We start from the raw sequence: 20147 nt of genomic DNA on the forward strand, positions 1-20147 counted from the left end.
AAAGCGCGGGAAACGGGGAGACACGGGGAGAGGAGGAGGTGCGCGCGGGTCACGATGAGTTGTAGGCTGATGTTCGAGGAGGAAGAGGCGGAGCCTCCGGGACCGGCGGGTAAGAGAGCGGGAGATGTGTGTGTGTGTGTCGTCACTCTGCCTCAGGCCAATGAGAGGTGTGCGGGGGCGGGCGGCCCAAGGGACCAATGAGATTTCCCCTAGGGACACAGGAGATGCAGACAGGCATACAGTGCTTTCACAAATATATAATAAGATATGATGTGACTTCAGTCAACTAAATGCATTATTGTATAATGAGAATTAAGAATCTATGGGCAGCACTACTATGTGTCACGGGAGACCAGGTTTATTAACACCTTTTTATGACGGGATCATTGATTGAACAAAGCAAGGAGGTAAAAGAAATTGTAATTTATTTCAGGAAAAGACATACACACAATGTAACACAATTTACAACGTTAACACACTTACTGGGAACAGGGCTAACGAATACATCTATCCTAAGAATGAAATTCCCAAAAATGACCTCTGTAGGAACCCTTTTCCTTGACCGGTAGGTACTCACGAAAGTCCTGGAACTGATCTCGGCGCAATGCCAACTGCGACCGCTACGTTCTCAAAAAGCGGGACTTAGAAACTTTTCTGAGTTGAAAATCTTTAAAGCCGGCTCGAGTCTATTCAGTAGAGAGCATCTTTGAATTTGCCGCTGTTGGTTTGGCACTTGGAATCTGCGCTCCTGATTGGCTGCAAGTCCCTTTATGGGTTTCAGTGTCTCCCTCACTAACATCTGCAGCCTATCAAAGCGTGGGAATTCTCCTGCCAGCCAATCACCGATTTGCCAGTATTGTAAAGCTGGGTGGGCACCTTTCTCAGTCTGTCAAGGGGCATGCGCCAACCTGGCACCTCTGCCTTTTTGCATACTGAGCCCACCCGCTGTCCAGGCTCCACAGAGTATGGGTTCTGGCAAACGGTGGTCGGATAGCCCCGTGTTAGCCCAGGAGGCGGGTACTCAAGCAGAACTGCAGTACCCCTCCTGTTCTAACACCTTGGCATCCCTGAGACTTTCAAGTCCTGACTTCTCACAGACCCATAGGCACCAAGCATGGTAGCCATCTGGTCTGCTCGGAAGCCATGACTTGGAAATCCCACAGTTCATTTACAGGTTACCAGTACATATACCTATTAAATATAATCCTTTAATAAAATATACTGTGTCTTATGTGTGGTAAAATATATAAGTCTCTGTTCTGGTGTCAGGGATGGAGTGAGTGTATATAGCACCTACCCTCACTAGCCTCATACTTGGCACACTTTAGAAAAATAACTTGTAAAACTTTTACACACACGAACCACTCTCAACTTTATCACTTACCTGGAGTGCCCCCTGAACCGCAATACTAGGTCCAGGGTACCTGGGCATGTATCTGGGTACCACTCTTTATACTAGGGACCCCATGGGTGACCGTAGGTATACATTAGCCCCTTCATGCCCGTTTACCTTGTCTGGAAGATGCTGCAGCAGGAATCCTGGCAGTGAGTAACAATAGCGTTTTCAGAGTCAGGGTTTGCCCGGAGCAATGTGCTTGGCTGTATCCGAGAATCTCACTCGATTCCCGGATCCAATTCCTGGGGTATCCCATAACTCTGTAACCCCGATACATAGCCACATTCTGTGAAGAATTTCTCTGACAAACCAGCTCTGAAACTTACAGCCTAGAAACCTCCCGATCCCAGCATCCCAGGAAGGCAAAACACACATGATTCTTTATTGTCGCATAATTTGCACCCAGTCACAGTAATGCATTTAGGACATCTGGGTCCAAGAGCTGACACTCTAGGACCTCAACTCACGGATCAGGGGTAAGCAAGTGGGCTGAACCTTTATTAGTGAGCTTGGTTAACCCCTTCACCGTTACACTATGGTGCTCAAAACTTCACAGACCAGTGTTTCTGTGCAGGCAATACATATTACTTCTTTGCAACTTTTTCTGTGTACATCAGCGCCGCCCCAAAAGCGGGCGCCTGATGGGGTTCTCCCAGACCTGCTCCCATCTGCACAGAACCAGCGTGCCAAGGATTAACATTTGCTTGTACTATGTGGAACATCAACTCTACCCAATGGAATGTTAAAGAGCCAAGAGGGCAAAGGCCTTTGAATTCACAGCTGCATTCAATCTGAACCATTTCAGTGTACATCTGTGTCGCCCCAAAGGCTGACAGACTTTGGCGCAGCCGTTGGACAGTCAAAGGGTGTGAGCTGTTTGCTGATATTAAAGGTTCTTATTTCAATCTGAAACTCAACAGCCCTTTTATCCCCTCTACCCAATTTTCCAACTCGGTCCATGAAATGTATAACTTCTGTTCTTGTAATGTAACCATATATTGTAATAACTCTATGCCAAGGACAAACCTGAAAACGAGGTTCCTACCTGGTAAAACATTTTTATATAAAAAAAAAAAACTGACCTGTTGACCTAAATAATTACCGCCTCATTTTTTTAAATACTCTTACTTTTCAATTAAATATAATTTTCCAGAAGTAAATAAAACACAAGGATAGGATCATTGTTGAGCCTTGCAGCCACAAATCTACCATGTAAAAAGTGCTTACAAAAAATATTTGAGGAACACTACTTGGCTCAGGAGTTGCTAGGGCAAGTCCAAAGCTGCAGAGACCAGGGCTGAGGCATTCAAGGAGCCGTCCTACAGGGCAGCAAAAAAGTGAAACAAATTATTAATCATGATGACTCAATGAAAAACATGACTGAGGTTCCTATGAATAATGTGCATCTTTCTATTATCACCAGGTCCTACGTAATGGCTTGATACAGTGGCTCAGTGAGTAAAGACACTGACTTTGATAACGACACAGAGTTTGAAAATGGAAACTGAGCAGGGGTTCAAATCCCGGTGTCAGCTCTTTGTGACCTTGCACAAATCACTTTATCTTGCTGTGCCTCAAACTAAAAACAAATTGAAAAGCTCTTCAGGGCTATATACAATGCTGCATACTGTGCACTATACTGTAATTGTGAAGTGCTTTGTGTTTAGAAGAAAAGGGCTATATGAAATAAAGTTATTATTGTCACCCACCTTTGATACGTGAATGAGACCGCAGTCACCATTATTAATATATGCACAGGAGTGAATGACAGGTGCTACAAGGGTATTTATACAGTAGTACCAGTGTTGATCAAAAGAATGATCAGAAAGAATCCCCTTATAAATAGCACTCAATTGTCATATATATTATTTAGAGTGGACACAAATGGTCCTGCTGTAAATTACAACAAATCTATTGTTGTAATTTCCAGCAGGACCATTTGTGTCCACTCTAAATAATATATATGACAATTGAGTGCTATTTATAAGGGGATTCTTTCTGATCATTCTTTTGATCAACACTGGTGCTACTGTCACCCACCTTTATCTGTTTGGCTAATAACGATAGCATAATTAGTTCTTAAATAGAACAGCTGCGTTGCACAGCGACATATATATTCCCAATAGCGCTATGTACATTAATGGCGCTATATAAATAAAGACATACAATACAATAGTGGTGCTATTTTTCTTGCAGAACCTAATCCTCAATACAATAGCTGTAATGAAGTCACTAGGATAGCAATATAAACAAGAAAACTTCCATAACGAAAAAGTAGCCGACACTGACATTCTACCTCATGGCTTTTTGCTATAGGACTTTTCTGTAATGTGTTTCATTTGACTGTGCATATTATTTTTGGTTTCGATTATTTATATGATTTATCAAAGCGCGATACAGAGTATCACTCTCTTTCTGGCTGTAACTGCCATTCAAATGTTTTTGGAAGTTTCTTACCTTTTTTGCCTTCGTTACAGTTTACATGCAAAAAAAATAAAATAAAGAGTGGGTCAGCAATTTGCTTGTAGGTAGAGCTCACAATGGGTCTTATCCCTAAAACACACCAGAGCATTTGGTTACCATGGAAATACAGTATGTCCAGCAACAAATATACACATACTGTACTTGTGTTACATTTAACCGGTTATCTCTCTTTGTCCTTATCTAGGATTGCCCTTTAAGCACTTTTTAGATAGAATACTAGTTATGTAATTATTCAAAGGAAATACAACTGATTTCCACATAAAACATGTAATGAATGCTGAACACAGACTTCTTGGTGTATTAATTAAATGCATTGACAGAATGGGTGACAATTCATAAAATGTTAATCAAGAAACCTACCCTGTTTGCAGCGGTAAGTACTTTGTCCAGGAACCGCAACCATTCAAAGATGAAGACAGACTTCTTAGCCTCTGTGATCTGCACCAAGGCATCTTCCTTCAGCAGCAAGCTGTGAGCCAGCTCAATTCCTGCTCTGATGCTTTGTCCACCTCAGATCCCTGTTGCCTGAGGAAGACAAACAAGTTAGCACCTATTTACACACAATGTCTTACTGCTCTCTCCTGGTCAGACACCCGCTAATGATTTGTAATGGATATAAGAGCCCCTGCTACCACTCCCCTGGGTATTTGCATCTCTCTAAATCCTCCCCAGATTATGCACCCTCCTTTATTACCCTTCCAGGTTACACTCTCCCCAATTATTATCCCTCCCCAGAATATACAGCCCTTATCTCCCAAACCTCAGGATATATACCCCTCTTATTTCCCCTCCCAAGGATATATGCATCCACTTTTTTTTTTATCACTCCCCAGGATATATACACACATCCCTTATTCCCCTTCCCCAGGATGGGTGGATACATCCATCTCACATTAGCCCTCTCTGGTTATACACCTGCTGTCAGATGCCTCTGCGGATTCCTCTTCCAGGAAGCTTCTTCTCTCCCTTCACCACACGTCGTGAGCGCGACAAACAAAAACGCGTCATGAGCGCGACAAGCAAAACAGGCTGCTGGTCCTCGGCCGCGCGTTGACACAATCACGTTTGCGGTAGCCATCTTGCATACGGTCAACTGTGCCCCTGACAGCCTCGCTCCCCGGCAACAAATCAATAATATGAAACCCCAAACTAGATGTGACAATACAGTAGTTTGAACCACTGACACTGAGATTTTTAACACCAATAAATATGTATTTACAGTGTATCGTTTTAAACACAATCTGTACTATAGACACGAATACACGGTTATCTCAGCATATGGATCTTTCATGTCAACTCACTTCTTGAGGCGCGGCGGGCAACGTCTTATTTTGCCAGAAACAGTGATGACGGGAGAGTTGTTTTGCCAGTAACAGTGATGGCGGGAGAATTGTTTTGCCAGTAACAATGATGGCGAGAGAGTTGTTTGCCAGTAGCAGCGAGGGCACGTTCGGTGCGGTCACGCGTCAGATATCGTACGTTGCAGACGTCACCTCGCTGACATACTTGACTATAACTGCTGCCGTCGTCTCCGCGTGGTAAGAACACGGGGTCACGTGGAAGGAGGGGCGGGGTGAGGTTATATAAAGCCCCGCGCAGTGTGACGCTGCTGCAGTTGTTGTGTTGGGGAGAGCAGTAGTGTGTTATACGGCACATTATAAGGACACGTGTTATCTGTAGGAGATAAGTGGAGGGGGTGACATTGACCTGATGGCAACGGGTTTGCTTTATTAAGGCAGTCCATAAAAAGCAGCCCTCCCACGAGGGAAACATAACCGCAGTGTATAGCAATCCTCGGCACGTGCGCAGCAGATACTGTGCTATCTCTAGTAACCCAGCAAGACCCATGCACCGGCTGAAAGTGTTTCTGTAACCTGCAGCATGGTGGCATTCTGTATTTTAAGTTGACCTTGATAACAGGGCTGGGTTTTCAAGGGAAGTGAGCGCCATCGCCTTATGTAAGCAGCTAACCAGAAACTACAGTGATTTGTACAATTATTTGGAAGGGGGATGAAAGAAATACAAATGAGCCTCTCAGATATTTCTATATTAAAGCTAATTTAGTTACTGTAGGCTTAGATCTGTTCATCCCCCCCCCCCTCAGGTTTCTGGCAACTTATTTCCCTACAAAAATTCCACTGACGACAGAAATAGAGAGGCTTTTCTTAAGAGAAGGATCAACCCATGCTTTGAATTAAGGGATATTTTTAACAGATGGCAGATGTATATGGAGTATAAACAGTACTGGTGGATTATGTACATGACTATCATCAAACTAAGTAGTTGTCTAGGAGCTCTTCATTAGGCTACCACATAGAGACAAGTCTAAGGGAGGCATTTCTGTATTAAAGATTCTCCCAGACAAAATATAAGTACCATGCCATAACTACCTTTTATGATGTTTTATTATCTAAAATAAATAAGGCACATCCAGTGACCTAGGGTTTGGAAATATAAAAAACTACAATAATTAGTATAAAACAAATGTGATCCATATATGTACAATAGAAAAATATATCAACTCTTAATTATTGGGGGGGGGGGGGGTCTATAATGTATAAAAGGGGAAATGTAGAAGGCATTGGCTCTTAACATTTATTACAGATTAAATGTTTTTTTTTTTTTTATCAATTTCATTTTAAAATAAGTCACACTTCCCCCTGTCCTTGAACATTAGAGATGGGTGGGGAAGTGAGTAAGAGGCAGAGCGCAAACACTGGGCAAAGCGATCCTCCAGGGGTGTATCACTGCATTTGAGGGTTGGGTGAAATATAGGGGTCCAAAGATCCTGGTTTACTTGGCGGCTCTGCCTTCTTTGAAGATGCCTCGTCTGAAACTGCATATTACTAGCTTACCTTAAAATGTCAACAATTACTATGGCTGACTGATACAGCAGTAATAAAAAATGTACATATCGACATCGTCATTTTTTTTATTATTGCAATATTACTATCATATCAGTATAACGCCCAACTCTACAGTGACGGTTGAGGGATTAAGTACTTGGCCTAATATGGTATGCCAATAATGAACTGATCAGTGACAATCAGTTTTATGAGCACAGAGTGGGGAAATCGTTACTACTATAAAGGGTTTTTTTTTCTGTTCAAAGCAAATTTGTTGTTGACTGGGCCTTAGTATTAAGAAATAACTTTTTAAGTGCAGTTTGGGAATAAGTCCAATTAATAATATGTTCTTGTATAGCGCTGCTAGTTTTACGTAGCGCTTTACAGAGACATTTTGCAGGCACAGGTCCCTGTCCCATGGAGTTTACTATCTTATGTTTTTGGTGCTTGAGGCACAGGGGAGATAAGGTGACTTGCCCAAGGTCACAGGGAGCCGACACGAGTAAAGAGTTTTAGTGCGCGCTGGCTGTCAAATGTCTCCCTGGAGATCCCTCTTTAATGCTGCTCCCCGTCTCCCGTGATCAGCGAGGCTTGAGAGGACTCACACACATATAACAAAAAGAATGGGGGCGCAGAGAAGAAGGAAAAGAATAACTGAAAGTGCATAAGTACATTTATAAATTCATATTAAAATAACAAGTACACAACTTACGATAAAAGTGGAATCATATGGATCCAAGTACACAGAATGGGTATATCACTCAAATGGAAGGTCCGTAGTCCAGGCAATATCCCCCTCTGGATCGCAGTTGGCGTGTGCTTAGGGGAAGTTCTAAACTGGCGTCCACGTGTAGTGATCCCTGCACTCATGTAGGCAGTGCTAGGCGTATAGCGTTGTCACGTAATTACCCAGCATGCAATGGCTATCCTATGCGTTTCGTGTCACACTTCAGGGGCACAGGGAACAGGTTCCCCTGCTTCAAACTCCGTGCCAGTCAGTGTCTTTACTCACTTAGCCGCTCCTCCAATTGACAATAGTTTAAAAATAATGTTGCTCTCTTTCTCCCTCCTTTTATCTATTTTTGATTTAAAAAAAATTATTTGGGATTTCTTTCTTTTAGACACCAAACATTCACAAAATATGAATGTAATTGAGATTTTTGTTGCATGAAGTGATTGGTTTATATACACATCCTCTCAAATTTTCAATGTGTGAGTTATCTGAGTGACCCTTACATCTTACTTTTTGTTTTGGGTAATTCCAGTGTGTTACCTCCATATGTATAGACTTGGGTACGGTACCTCGCATCAGCGGCTAGAGAAATATTCCTCAGGCTGAGGTCTCCCCTCCCCCACCCCCCCTTTGCTTCAAGGAATCAAAATTAGATTGTGAAGTCTGCAGAGATTTAAAGTGTCTACTGTATTTTGACTTTTACAGAATATTGCATAGTTTGTGTTATAAATCTACATATATCAGTTATAATACATTTTGCACCATACGAGGCTTGGCCAAGTTTACATAAAAGGGTTGAATGTCTTTCTACTTTAAAAAAGGGCTTTTTACCAAAAATATCCAGGTATACGACTACATTGAGAGCAAAGATTTAATCTAGCCCATTGGTCTGCAATTGGGATTTGTGAACAGCCAATTCATGTACACAACATCAAAATAGTGCTGTGCTATTAAATGTAGTTTTCCAAATTCCTTGTTTTATTCATTTTAGTAATGGGTACTAGAACACAATGGGTGATGCAGTATGTATGAAGACTTGCAAAATGAAGCATGACTCAAATTAAGTCCTGCAAAAATGTCTATCATTTTTACTCTGTTTTCACTTTGCTGGCACCTTTAGTGAGTGGTTTGGGGAGTTGTAATGGCTGAAGAAAATGGATTAATCTTGATAAACATTCCCATGATCAGATGATAGCATGACAACAATCTACTGTACAACAAACTTGGAAACGGGAAAAAAAACTAGAATGCATTTGCTATATAAGGAATTAGGGTGTTATCCGGTTCTAAGGAAAGTTCAAAGTTTCAGCACTTATTCTAATTATATTGTGTCCATCTTCTGCTGTTGTACAGTATTACATAACTGCAGAATAATTAGTGTGCATATTAATCATTTACTCACATGGTGCAAATGCAGCACAGGAGTATATAAGAAGCAAATCAGTGATGTCAAGATAACTTCTTAGAAAGCAATATATGATGGTAGAATATACTAATATAACATATTAAGTCCCTGTTTTTAGGGTATTACAATGTAGATTAGTGGTTAGAAACCTACATTTCAAGATAAATCAACCTGTGCCCCTTCCCGTCTGTCCAGTTTTTATTTCTATTTAGTATAAACGTACAGGGGGTTATTAGACTGCAGCAGATGTAAGTTATTTGAATAATGATGAGTGGTGTCGTGAAAATGTAGATGGACTACCGCTTTAAAATAAACCTTAAGACCACTATTAAGTTACGTTTTAAAATCGCTTACACAGAATGTGCCAAAGGTGTATCGTAATTGTATTTTATGCATACATCGATAATTTAGTGTACAGTATGTTTTTTCTTAAAAGGTTGTACTTTATTCATAATATACATTTTTAAGTAAATCAAACTACAGTTTAAGCACAACACCCCCCCACCCCCCCTGTTATCAGATTCCAGGTTGGTCGTCAGCATGGAACCCGTCGCCAAGAAGATCTTGAAAGGCATTATATTGCTGGAAGTGGCCGGTGTGGTTGGGGCATACGCTCTGTTTCATAAATTGAACGTGAGCCAAGGTAGTACTGAGGTGCACTCAAAGTTACACAACACAAAGTACCTGCAAGTAAAGACAACTGTATGCAGTCTCGTACACAGAATAGCACCTGCAACATATCTATTTTTTTTTTTAATGCGAAATAATATCAAAATGTGAATTTTCATCTTTGGGTATTTATCTTGATTTAAAGGGGCAGTCCCACGTGGCAGGTAAAAAAACATGAGTATATTCCACTAACTTAGAAAAATTAAACTAATCTTAAAGTAAGTATCCTGTTAAAAAAAAGCACGTTTTACTTTTCTCCAGGCCCATTGAATTCATGCATACAGGTAGCTACTTATCTGTTTAATCAATGATGGTTTTGTAGCCCTTTTTCTGACGCCTTCCTAAGGGACTACTGGTACTGTACACAACCTGCGGCTCCAGGAGATCTGAGCCTCCGCTAGCTGGGAGCCTGGGGTAACGGTTCTAGCGCAGCGCCTCCACTTGCCCAGGATCCCCGTTATGTAAGATTGCCCTGGGCAAGAAACATACCATACAGTGCGTGCAACCAAGTTTTACTATGCATAGGCAGTCTTATCTTATTCTCTATATAACACTGGCGACACACTTTATTCAAGCTCGGCTAGTCCCACGAATTCGGGTATACCCGGGTGTATTGAGGTTTGTGACTGTTTTCTGCCCGAGTGCATTGGGTTATTTTCCAGCCAGGGATTGAAGCATTTTATTCCCGCTGGCTGCAATACTGCACAGTGTATATATATATATATATATATATATATATATATATATATATATATATATATATATATATATATACACACACACTGCATTACAATTCATGAATTTATGCCATCTGGTAGACACGCGAAGCATTGCAGCCTATTAAATCCTAATCATTATCATTTAACAGATCAGCCGCCCGTCAGCCAGGCATGAACCCAGGCTGGGAAGGCAAACACAACGGGGCTTGTCAGAGGTGAGGAGCGGCGCATTCCAGGTATCTGCCAGGTACATACTGGGTATTTGCTCGAATAAAGTGTGTCGGTGCAGTAACATCACACATAACTTGCATATATATTATAACGTTAGAGTCCTTATACTATAGTGGCTCAGCCACACCTCTAGGGAATTTGTCCGGTATAACAGTGGCTCCGCCACGCTCTTATAGAGGTTGTCCTTGTAAAGTATTGGGTAGTATGCTCAGTCCGCTAGCCACTTGCTAGTGTCACTACAGAGGTATTCCTAAGGCGGGATCAGCGCCTGATGAGCGGTGTTGGTGCACTTTCCATTACAATGTACCTTCCGGTCACGGCGGTGACCGTTCCTTCTTCACAAAGGATCCGTGCCTCCGCTCCTTGTCCTCCCGATGTCGCGGTGTCCCGCCGTCTGATCCCAGATGACGGCGACCGGCCACAACTCGGTGCGTTGTCCCTAACTAAAGTGACAATTCCTTCCGCTATCGATCGTCCCTGCAGTTCCGCAGCCTACGGTGACTCAGGGAATTCTCCTATGGGCCTGAGGGGAATAGCTGACCTATGCAGGCGGGTCACTGACCCCCTGCACTCACACTACCTCCTCCGGCTCTGTCCTCCTCTCCTCCCTAGCGTGGTCTCCCTCTCCACTTCCTCTTCCTTCTAATCCCAGCTTTCTCATTGGCTCCTAGCGTCAGGTGACTGATCCAGAGCTCCTGGAAGTTGTAGTCCATTAATAGAGCCTTTCCCTTATTGGCCTGGCGTTCGCGCGCTCCATCGCGCATGCGCGACCTCCACTTTGTTAGTGCCCTCTGCAACATTGCGCAATAACATGGCGGCACCCTGTACTATCGTGCCGTCGCGGAACCTGACGCACTCCCTCCGCGCGCACACATAAAGTACCTAACACACCCTTACAGTTTTATACCTATTCTTATACCCAAAAGGTCGAAATAGATGTTGCCTGTGAGTAGGTTTACTGGCTATGCACTTCTTTGCCCAGGCTGTGCTGGAAAGCTGTGTAATACAGCAGGCATAAGCTTTTAGGTCCATGTTATAATGGATAAGAAGTAAAGAAGGACACTGCTCATTTGCATGTCATTACCCAGAGTACCTGGCTACAGTGGAAGCACTGTTAAGCGATAATGGTGAAAGACAGGGTTGCAGACCTCTCTGAGCTATGCAATTTCACCACATAGCATTTTTATTTACTGTATGTACGGTGGAGGGTTTTTGTCAATTTTGTTTACCCACCATAACTATTTTTTGTCTGGTTATACCTATTTCACAAACAATGGACAAAACAAATACACAAATTTACCTCTAATTTTGAGAAGAATAAGATAAACAATGTAAAGACCAACAGATTTGGTTAAGGCCTACCATGGAAAATACGGTTAAAAAAAGATTTGTGAAATATTTTTTTTTAGATTGTTCATCTCCATTTAACCTACTAACATGCCACTGTCCTTCGTTCTTTTTTTGACTCTGCAGGGACTGTTCCTTTAAACTCTGTACGTTGAAGTGACATGGTGTTAGTTAGTTTTGTTTAGACAGCTTGTACAATTATCTTAAAAAAATATTGTTTTACTCTGGTTTCCACATGGTTTGATAGATCCAAAACAAGGGATGATTCACTCAATATGTAATAAGGTGAGAGATAAAGAGGATGAGCCCCAGCTCAGCTAATACAGTGTTAATATGTTCTAGAGGGGTACTGTCAGGGAATAAAGATGAGGCATATACAAGGAAAGAAGAATCCATAAATGACTCACCCAACCTCTTCCAGATTAAATAATATATTAATGTTAATAATACTTTATTAATGGTTAAAACCTACTAGGTCCTTCAAAACCAAGTGATAACCCCTGTTAGGGTTTATGGTGTAGAAGTGTCCTTACATTTAAAACCTCAATAGCGCTGGCATGTGGCATAAAGCCATGTATGAGACAGTTGGTATGACATTAGCCCACCCATGAAGAAGTTCCTCCCGGAACGAAAAGCGCGTCGGGTGATGTGCTGCTTTTCACGTCACTAAGTGTGACTGAGACGCAGGTCTCAGTCAAGGCATTAGACAGGCAGTGTGTTCTATTACGCTAAGCTCTGGCTAACAATCTATAGCTAGATAAAAAGATGTGGACCCACAAGGTAAACACTAGCAGTCAGTATATTAAACCAATACTGTCTATGGAGCACTAACTCGATTTCAGTATACCATTACTGAAGCCGATACACAAAATATAATCTGTCCGGTAAATAGAGGCAGGCATGTGAGACACAGTACGCTACAGCGTCTCAATAGTAACAGCCTACCCTCATCTTTACTATTTGGATAAGCATTCAATTAGAATGATAAATATTTGATGGTTGTGACAATTATCCACACACCTATTTTATCTGTATATACATTGAACACGATCACTCTTCTGGAACCAGGATCACATGTACAGTAGGATGTGAATGACTCCAGTGATTTAACGCAACCCCTTTTGAAAGCACACAAAGTCCTTCTATATTCTTTAACTTTATTGGGGGAGTCAACAGAAATATAAAAGGTACTTGAAGATGGTGTAATGTAGTGCGTGTGCTTCAATAGCTGATGGTGCCTTGGTATAAAGGGGGGCGGGTAAAAAAGGATGGCCTTTGCAGGGGTGTAATGGAGGAAGAATGTACTCACTAAGCCAGCTTGTTAGATCTAAAGCACATGTTCCTGTGACAAGCAGGAAGAGTCAAAGGACCATTCCATAAACAGAAATGGGTAGGGGAACAACAAGGCTAAACCAAACGCATGGTAATGAGAATGGGAGGTTGCCAGGGCAACCAACTGGTGGCAGTGTAAAGATAGAAAGTGTCAATAATGTATCTTTACACATGCAGCTAGCTGCTGGAACAGGGGAACTAACAAGCAGCTGAATTAAGGAGACAGAAATCTGTGAGCTGCAAAGAGACACAGAAAATGTGTAATCCTGTTCCAGGACAATCACAGATAAAGTTACTTCCTGACACAATCCATGAGACAGTTTTTTTTCACGGTTTTTTTTTTTTTCATTTCTGGGCTCTAAAACGGCCCATGACTTATTTTGTATATATACCGTTCACATAATTATCACTAACAGTATCACAAAATTGGCTATTACCAGTCTCGCCATATATCAACTTTAGAATATCAATATATTATACAGTGGCTCTCTTGGGATCAAATATTATTACTAGGAATGCTTTAACATCCTATTACAGCTCTTACTGATCATACAGACAGTAACATTCATTTCTAACTGACCCTACCAATAGAGACACCAATATATAGGATTCAGGATACTGACTCTTCAAAGGTCACACAAACTGTGTGACAACCATACATGGCTTTATGCCACATGCCAGCGCTATTGAGGTTTTAAATTTAAGGACACTTCTACACCATAAACTCTTACAGGGGTTATCACTTGGTTTTGAAGGACCTAGTAGATTTTAACCATTAATAGTAGTTCTCAGTAATAAAGTATTTACATTAATATATTTATTTAATATAGTAGTTTCATAAAAGTTATTGTAATTTGTTTTAAGAACTTTGTAAATCAGCAAAATGTTTGAGGGAAACTTGTTGATTTGCACTCAACACTTCTCAATTTTTGTATAAAAATATTGGAAAAGTTGACAAATTCGATTATTTTCAGGAACATTTCTAACAAGTGGCTTTCTACGTAAGATATTTGCTTTTGAGGATTTTTTAGTGAAGTTTGATAACTTTAATAACTTTTTTGGAAGCTGCAAATGGCCAACATTTGCTAAGCTTCACCAATCTGTAGAACAGGTGTGCAAACGGGGGGGGGGGACACAAAATGTTGAAAGGGGGGGCGCTGCGCTTGCAAAGGCCCCGTGCTCTTTTCCACAACATTTAAATTGATTGCCTGGGGAAGAGCGCCGGACCTCTAAATTGCTTCTTCCGTTCTCTCCAGCTTCTCTTGACACTCGTCGCTATGACAATGCAACAAAATGCCAACGCATCACATGACAACGCAACATCGCAATGCCATGACGATAACGTCTCAACGTCACAGAGAGAGATGCCAAAGAGGGGGGGGGGGTGTGGAAGTTAAGAGCAGGCAGAGGATGCTACTTAAAAATTTTGCACACCCCCTGCTCTAGAAAATATTTTCCTTTCGATCTCTGGACTCTCTCCGTTTCTATTTTTCTACTTCTGTCTAAGTACTGTAACGGATTTTCTGACCTGGCCTGACCCACCCAATCCCATATTGGCCCCTGTGGTCTAACCAGTCCCCATTACAGTGTGATGTCCGGTGGTGCACCTGTTGGCAACAGGACTCCTGAGTCTCCCGCATGATGTTGTGTGGGGATTGCCAACCCAGACAGGCAGCTGAGGTAGTGTGCTTGAGTCCTACCTAGATCCAGTGCAGCGCCTCCACCTCATCAGGATCCCAGCGTGAGCTTGTGGATGGTCCTGGTGAGGAACTCCTCTGTGGTGCTCCTCTCTGTGCAATGATTCCACACTTACACACGAGAGTGTCTTTAATCAGGAGCATCTTTATTGAATACGGTGGGCCAGCTGCCCTCCACAATGGGTGTATTTAGCCCTCCATTGTTCACCGTACTTCCCTTTGAAAGGTATAGTCCTCCTAATGTAGGGATTCCCTATCCCCGCAGGGATATCTACCCTGTGCCAGGTCCCTGGTCACAGTCTCATAAGCAGCAGCTTAGAACAGAATCACTCTTAACTCCTTCCAGAACTGGGAAGAACTATTACCTAATCCTTCAACAGCTTAGCAACTACTTCTGAACTCCTAACTTTTGATCAGTGCTGTGCCTTATGTATCCTCAGGGGGCTGACACAACTCTGACATCACTAATTATGGATTCAGAGCATGTGACCACTCCCATCCATACATAGGGCACCTCACCAGGATGTGAGGGCAAACCTCCATAATTACTGCTGGCATGCCCATAATTTACGAGGCCTTATTGTCAGCAGGAGAGATGACTGCAGCCATTTTACAGCATGGTTACAGTACTCTCTGGGACTGATTGTAAAAACTCCAAGGCCAGTCGCACTTTGGGTGAAAACTCCAATTGACTTGAATCAGCGTTTCTGCCATCAGCTGATCCGGAGTTTAAGGAATCAGACCCTTTATGCTCAGTTTGTTTTCTTATTTGTGACTCAATGGGATTAACTTTGCTCCTAATCTGTTTTTCAAGTCTAGGTTGTACCCTGGCTAAACAGTAAATGTATTTAAATTTCACCCAGCATCCATCTGTCTAAGTCTTCTGGTGCATGTGGGAGACAGACCGGGAGTCATAAAAATGCAATGACGAATGTCACTCTCAGTCTGACAGTATCTCCCGATAAAGTAATTTGCTCGATACCCTGCATCATCGTGTTTGACTATCCCGCATCGTGCTTTGATGACTCCGGCCTTAACTTCTAACAACAAAGCTCTGTAACACCATATGTCATAGGTGGCAAATAAGTGAAAGACTGTAGAGTACCATCAACTCTAAAAATAGGTCAAACATTATACAATAGCTGTTGTCCTATCATCTTCTTGTATTTGTTTGTCCATTTTTGGTACCGTTTTAGCCCCAGTTGTTTAGATCTTGTACCATTTAGACTATTGAGGCATTATGTGGACCTAAAGTAAGGGGTGGTTACATTTAGATTAGAAATTTGTGTTAAAATACTCACCTTTTATACAAGTATTCTATATTGTGTGATTGTTACAATAAATATAATATGAATATACAGTAGGTGGGTTTTGTACATTTGATTGTAATGTGTTCCACTGATACATCGCTAATCTTTCTGCCTTTCACTAGATTTCAGGTATACAATGAACAGAAGATTTTCCTCTGTTTTAGAAGGTACATTTTTTTCTTCTGCTTTTATATAGTTCACGGTGGCACTGCCTTGCAGTCTGTGCTGTTATAATTGGTAGGTTTGTGAGTTAAGTCTCAAATTCTGTAACGATTCGAAATTCACTTCTTCCTAAAAGTCAGATAAAATGTAGGCAATAGAAAAGCAGAAGAGTGGTAAGGGGAGTCCCTGAAATGAACTGTGGAAAATATAAGGCCAATCACTTGTAGGTCAACATTGAAATAAACAGAACTTTTTTTTTTTTTTTTTATAACTTTCTTTTATTGGTTTTTACAATGGTAGTACAGTCCACAATCACATTGGTATCATTTAGTCAGCTTTATGACATACAACATCGAGACAAACATGGTAGGGGGAAGACGTGAGAGGGGATGGGGAGGGGGGGAGGGGGGGCAGGTATCGGCTAGAGGGAGAGTGTAAATTCCTCCGGGTTTTCCATTGCCGCTGACTCTTTCCGCGTGTTTAGAACTGACTCATTAGTCATCCCGCCAAGCCCAAAGACCAGGGGCAGTCGGAGGTCTCCTGCCTTTGTCCTATATGTCGAGCTATGTGTCAACCCTCTCGTGTGTCTTTTCCGCCACCGAAGGAGAGCCCATCTGCTACTATCAAAGCCAGACGCTGGCATTGCTCATCCCTGGGATATCGGTCTGTGCCAACCACAATGACCAGACTTTTTGAAAATTTGAACCAGTGTCGTTGACTAGACTTGTCAACTTTTCCATCTGGCAAGCGAACCAAATTCTATTCCGAATTTTGTCTATCGATGGAATTGCATTCTGATTCCATAACGCTGCGGTCTCGCACCTCATCGCCGTAGCAAAGTGTGCTATGAGTTTGTTTCCTGATCTAGATACCTCGTCAGTGGGCTTACCTAATAAGAAAATCCACGGATCTAATTGAATTTTGAGGCCCAAGAAGACCCTTTGAAGCCAATCTCTAATTTGTGTCCAGACGGGTATGATTCGTGAACAAGACCACAGCATATGTACCAGATCTCCCTGTTCCCCACACTGTCTAGGGCAGAGAGGGGAAGCTCCCGCGACAAATTTTGCCAATCTAACTGGGGTGAGGTACCACCTCAACAATACTTTATATGAGTTCTCCTTCAGTGTCGTACAAATCGAGCTGCTGGCCGCAGCGTTGAAGATCGCCGTCCACTCTTCGTCTGCTAACGGTCCAGTCAAGTCTGTTTCCCATTGAGTCATGAAACTGGGTCTATGTGAGTCATCAATGTCCGCCCTGGCCACCTCCCTGTAAAGGGCAGATATGAGTCCCCGTGTATCGGTTCCCCGATCACAGAGCTTTTCAAAATTAGTTAGCGGTGGTCTGTTTGGGTGTTTGGTATAAAATGCCCGAACCTGGAGGTATCTAATAAAATCTGTGTTGGGTAAGCCCGTTTCTGACTGTAAAATCTCAAATGTTTTGATTGTGTCTCGGCCCTCCAGGTCCTTAAGCCTTCTTAAGCCCCCTTTTTGCCAGTGTGTGAAGTTCCTGCCGATTAGCCCTGGAGCAAAGTCCGGATTGCCATACAAAGGGGCCATTAATGAATCTTTAGAGGTCAATGAGTGCCTATCTTTGGTCGATTCCCAGACCGAGAGAGAGTTCAACACAGAGGGTAGCGGATTCTTTAGCTCTTTCAGCCTAACCTTGGGATACCAGATAATATCCTTGAGCTCTAGCGGGGCACATACCTCCCTCTCCAAAGCTACCCAGCGCCTCAGCTCCGGATCACCATGCCACTGCGTTATTTGGCACAGTTGGGCCGCTTTATAGTAAGCCATCAAGGTCGGCACTGCCAGACCTCCAGTTTCCTTAGGCCTTTGCATGATTGACATTTTTATCCGTGGTTTTTTATTTTTCCAAATGAATTTCGTAACTGCTTTCTGCAGTGCTATAATGTCTGATCTTACCACGGGTATCGGAAGAGTTTGGAACAGGTATAGTATCCTGGGGAGAAGGTTCATTTTCACACAGAAGATCCTACCAATCCAGGATATCCCATAAGCAGACCACTCTTTGAGTTCCTTTGTAAGGGCTCTTAGGAGTCTCGGGTAGTTCTCTTGGTAGAGATTGCGGTTATGTTTAGTGAGAAATATTCCTAAATATTTTATAGCTCTGGTCTGCCATTTAAATTGAAAGTTAAGCTCAATTAGCTTCTCTGTCTCTTTTGGAATATTTAGGTTCAGCGCCTCCGATTTCGATTGGTTAATCTTAAAACCGGAGATTCTGCTGAATTTATCCAGTAGCCCGAAGAACTTTTTTTTTAACACAACTTGTCACTGTAGAATCACTTGAGTTATTATTTAAAAAATAAGTTTTCTGTTTTAAAATGATGGCTTCACCATAATAAGTTGATTGTATTGAAGTACCACATTTTCTGTTTGCATTGAAGGTTTTTGAATGCACTACGATAGCACTACTGAATGTGGAGTTACTGGACAGAAAAAGGGGAGGGTGGCTGATTTTCTAAGCATGGCCTACAGGCATTGTCTTAATTTTTAACCTTTTAGAGTGACATTTATGAAGGTCCCTGAAAGCCACAAGGGCCGGCACTCCAGGGACCCTGAATGTCATACCTTTTTTTGCTCGTTCTCGAATGGGAGATTGCATTCATGATTGGAAAGGAAAAACACTCCTATTTCAGTCATCGGAATGCTGGTTGTAACTGATTGCTATTGAAGTGATCACGTGGTTGCGATCCCTGTATCATATAAGTTAAATTAAAGCAGCAATACGGGTTTTACTTTATTTTTTTATTACAGGATTGAAGCAGGGGTTTTCGGAGCTGCACTGTATTCATTTCAGCTCATTGGACCCCCTGCTTCTAGAGATAACGTCATCCAGTGCGGCATTCTATTGGCCCGCGTGACTGGGATGTTTAAACTGAAAAGAGATAACCGTCACACCCTACAAAGTTAATTCTGGAAGTAAGGTGTCCCCAGAGCTGAAATTAACACAGTTCAGCTCTTCGCCTATAATAAATTTAAACAATGATACCTGTATTGCTGCATTAACATATTAGTAATGTGTTTAAATATTCATATATAAATCACACTAGAAAAGTTGTTTTTCACCCGAAGTAAAGAGTGGCATGAAACACCTAATCTAAAAAAACCTTTTGTTCATATATAGTGTACTATAAATCCAATGAATGGTCTGGAATATATGGCACACGGGAACTTGATGCAGAAACGTGGTCTACAATAAAAAAATAGTGAGTTTTGTTGGTCATAGATTTTATGTTAAACAAGTATTTTAGAAAGTTTGTAACAGTAATGTGTCTTTTTTTGCAGGTTTTTTGTGATGGTTATTACACAAACTTCTGCTGCATCTACAAAATCAAGCAATGTAGGATTATTCAAAATAGTCAAGTGAAATCCATCTTCATCCACATGAACAGTGTGACAAACATGTGGCTAGTATTTAGCCTTTGTGTTGATACGTAGCCGAATAAACTCGAGTTGTCCACTTCTGTCATTTATTTGCGAAAGAGAAGGGTTTGCCTTTTAAACAGTGCTAATTTTATTTAGTACCATTTCAAAGGCACTTAACAATTAAAGATGGAGAGATGTAGCCACGTTGGCTATAGTTTTGTTCTGCCTGTTGCATATACTCGCTCCACAAGGCTTTCTGAAGAGTTCCTCAATAGTGCTGTTCAGCTTACAGTTTTGTAATTTCTTTTTTTGTGGCTTAGACCCCTTTTATATGTAGAAGTAATATTGCTATTGAGAGCAAGAAATTACAGTTTGGTATATATCCCGTTTAGTAGATCAGTCGATTAAAACCATAATGCTCATC

At 41.8% G+C, this 20147-nt stretch overlaps 2 long non-coding RNA genes and 1 pseudogene across 2 annotated transcripts; 1 reads left to right on the forward strand and 2 right to left on the reverse strand.

Annotated features, from left to right (window-relative positions):
- The window catches only part of LOC142492336 (HEAT repeat-containing protein 5B-like), a 42397-nt pseudogene extending 37432 nt beyond the window's left edge, over positions 1–4965 (reverse strand).
- Positions 409–3905, reverse strand: LOC142493136 (uncharacterized). Its single transcript, XR_012801009.1, has 2 exons — positions 3854–3905; positions 409–2715 (listed from the first exon to the last, which is right to left on the reverse strand). It is a non-coding gene; the product is annotated as an uncharacterized LOC142493136 (long non-coding RNA).
- A 438-nt stretch (positions 4966–5403) lies between the features above and the next one.
- On the forward strand, positions 5404–19817 carry LOC142493137 (uncharacterized). Its single transcript, XR_012801010.1, has 4 exons — positions 5404–5418; positions 9385–9507; positions 19482–19563; positions 19643–19817. It is a non-coding gene; the product is annotated as an uncharacterized LOC142493137 (long non-coding RNA).
- Positions 19818–20147: the final 330 nt, after the last annotated feature.

The sequence above is a fragment of the Ascaphus truei genome, chromosome 4 (assembly GCF_040206685.1).
Source record: "Ascaphus truei isolate aAscTru1 chromosome 4, aAscTru1.hap1, whole genome shotgun sequence".
In the NCBI taxonomy this organism is placed as follows: Eukaryota; Metazoa; Chordata; class Amphibia; order Anura; family Ascaphidae; genus Ascaphus; species Ascaphus truei.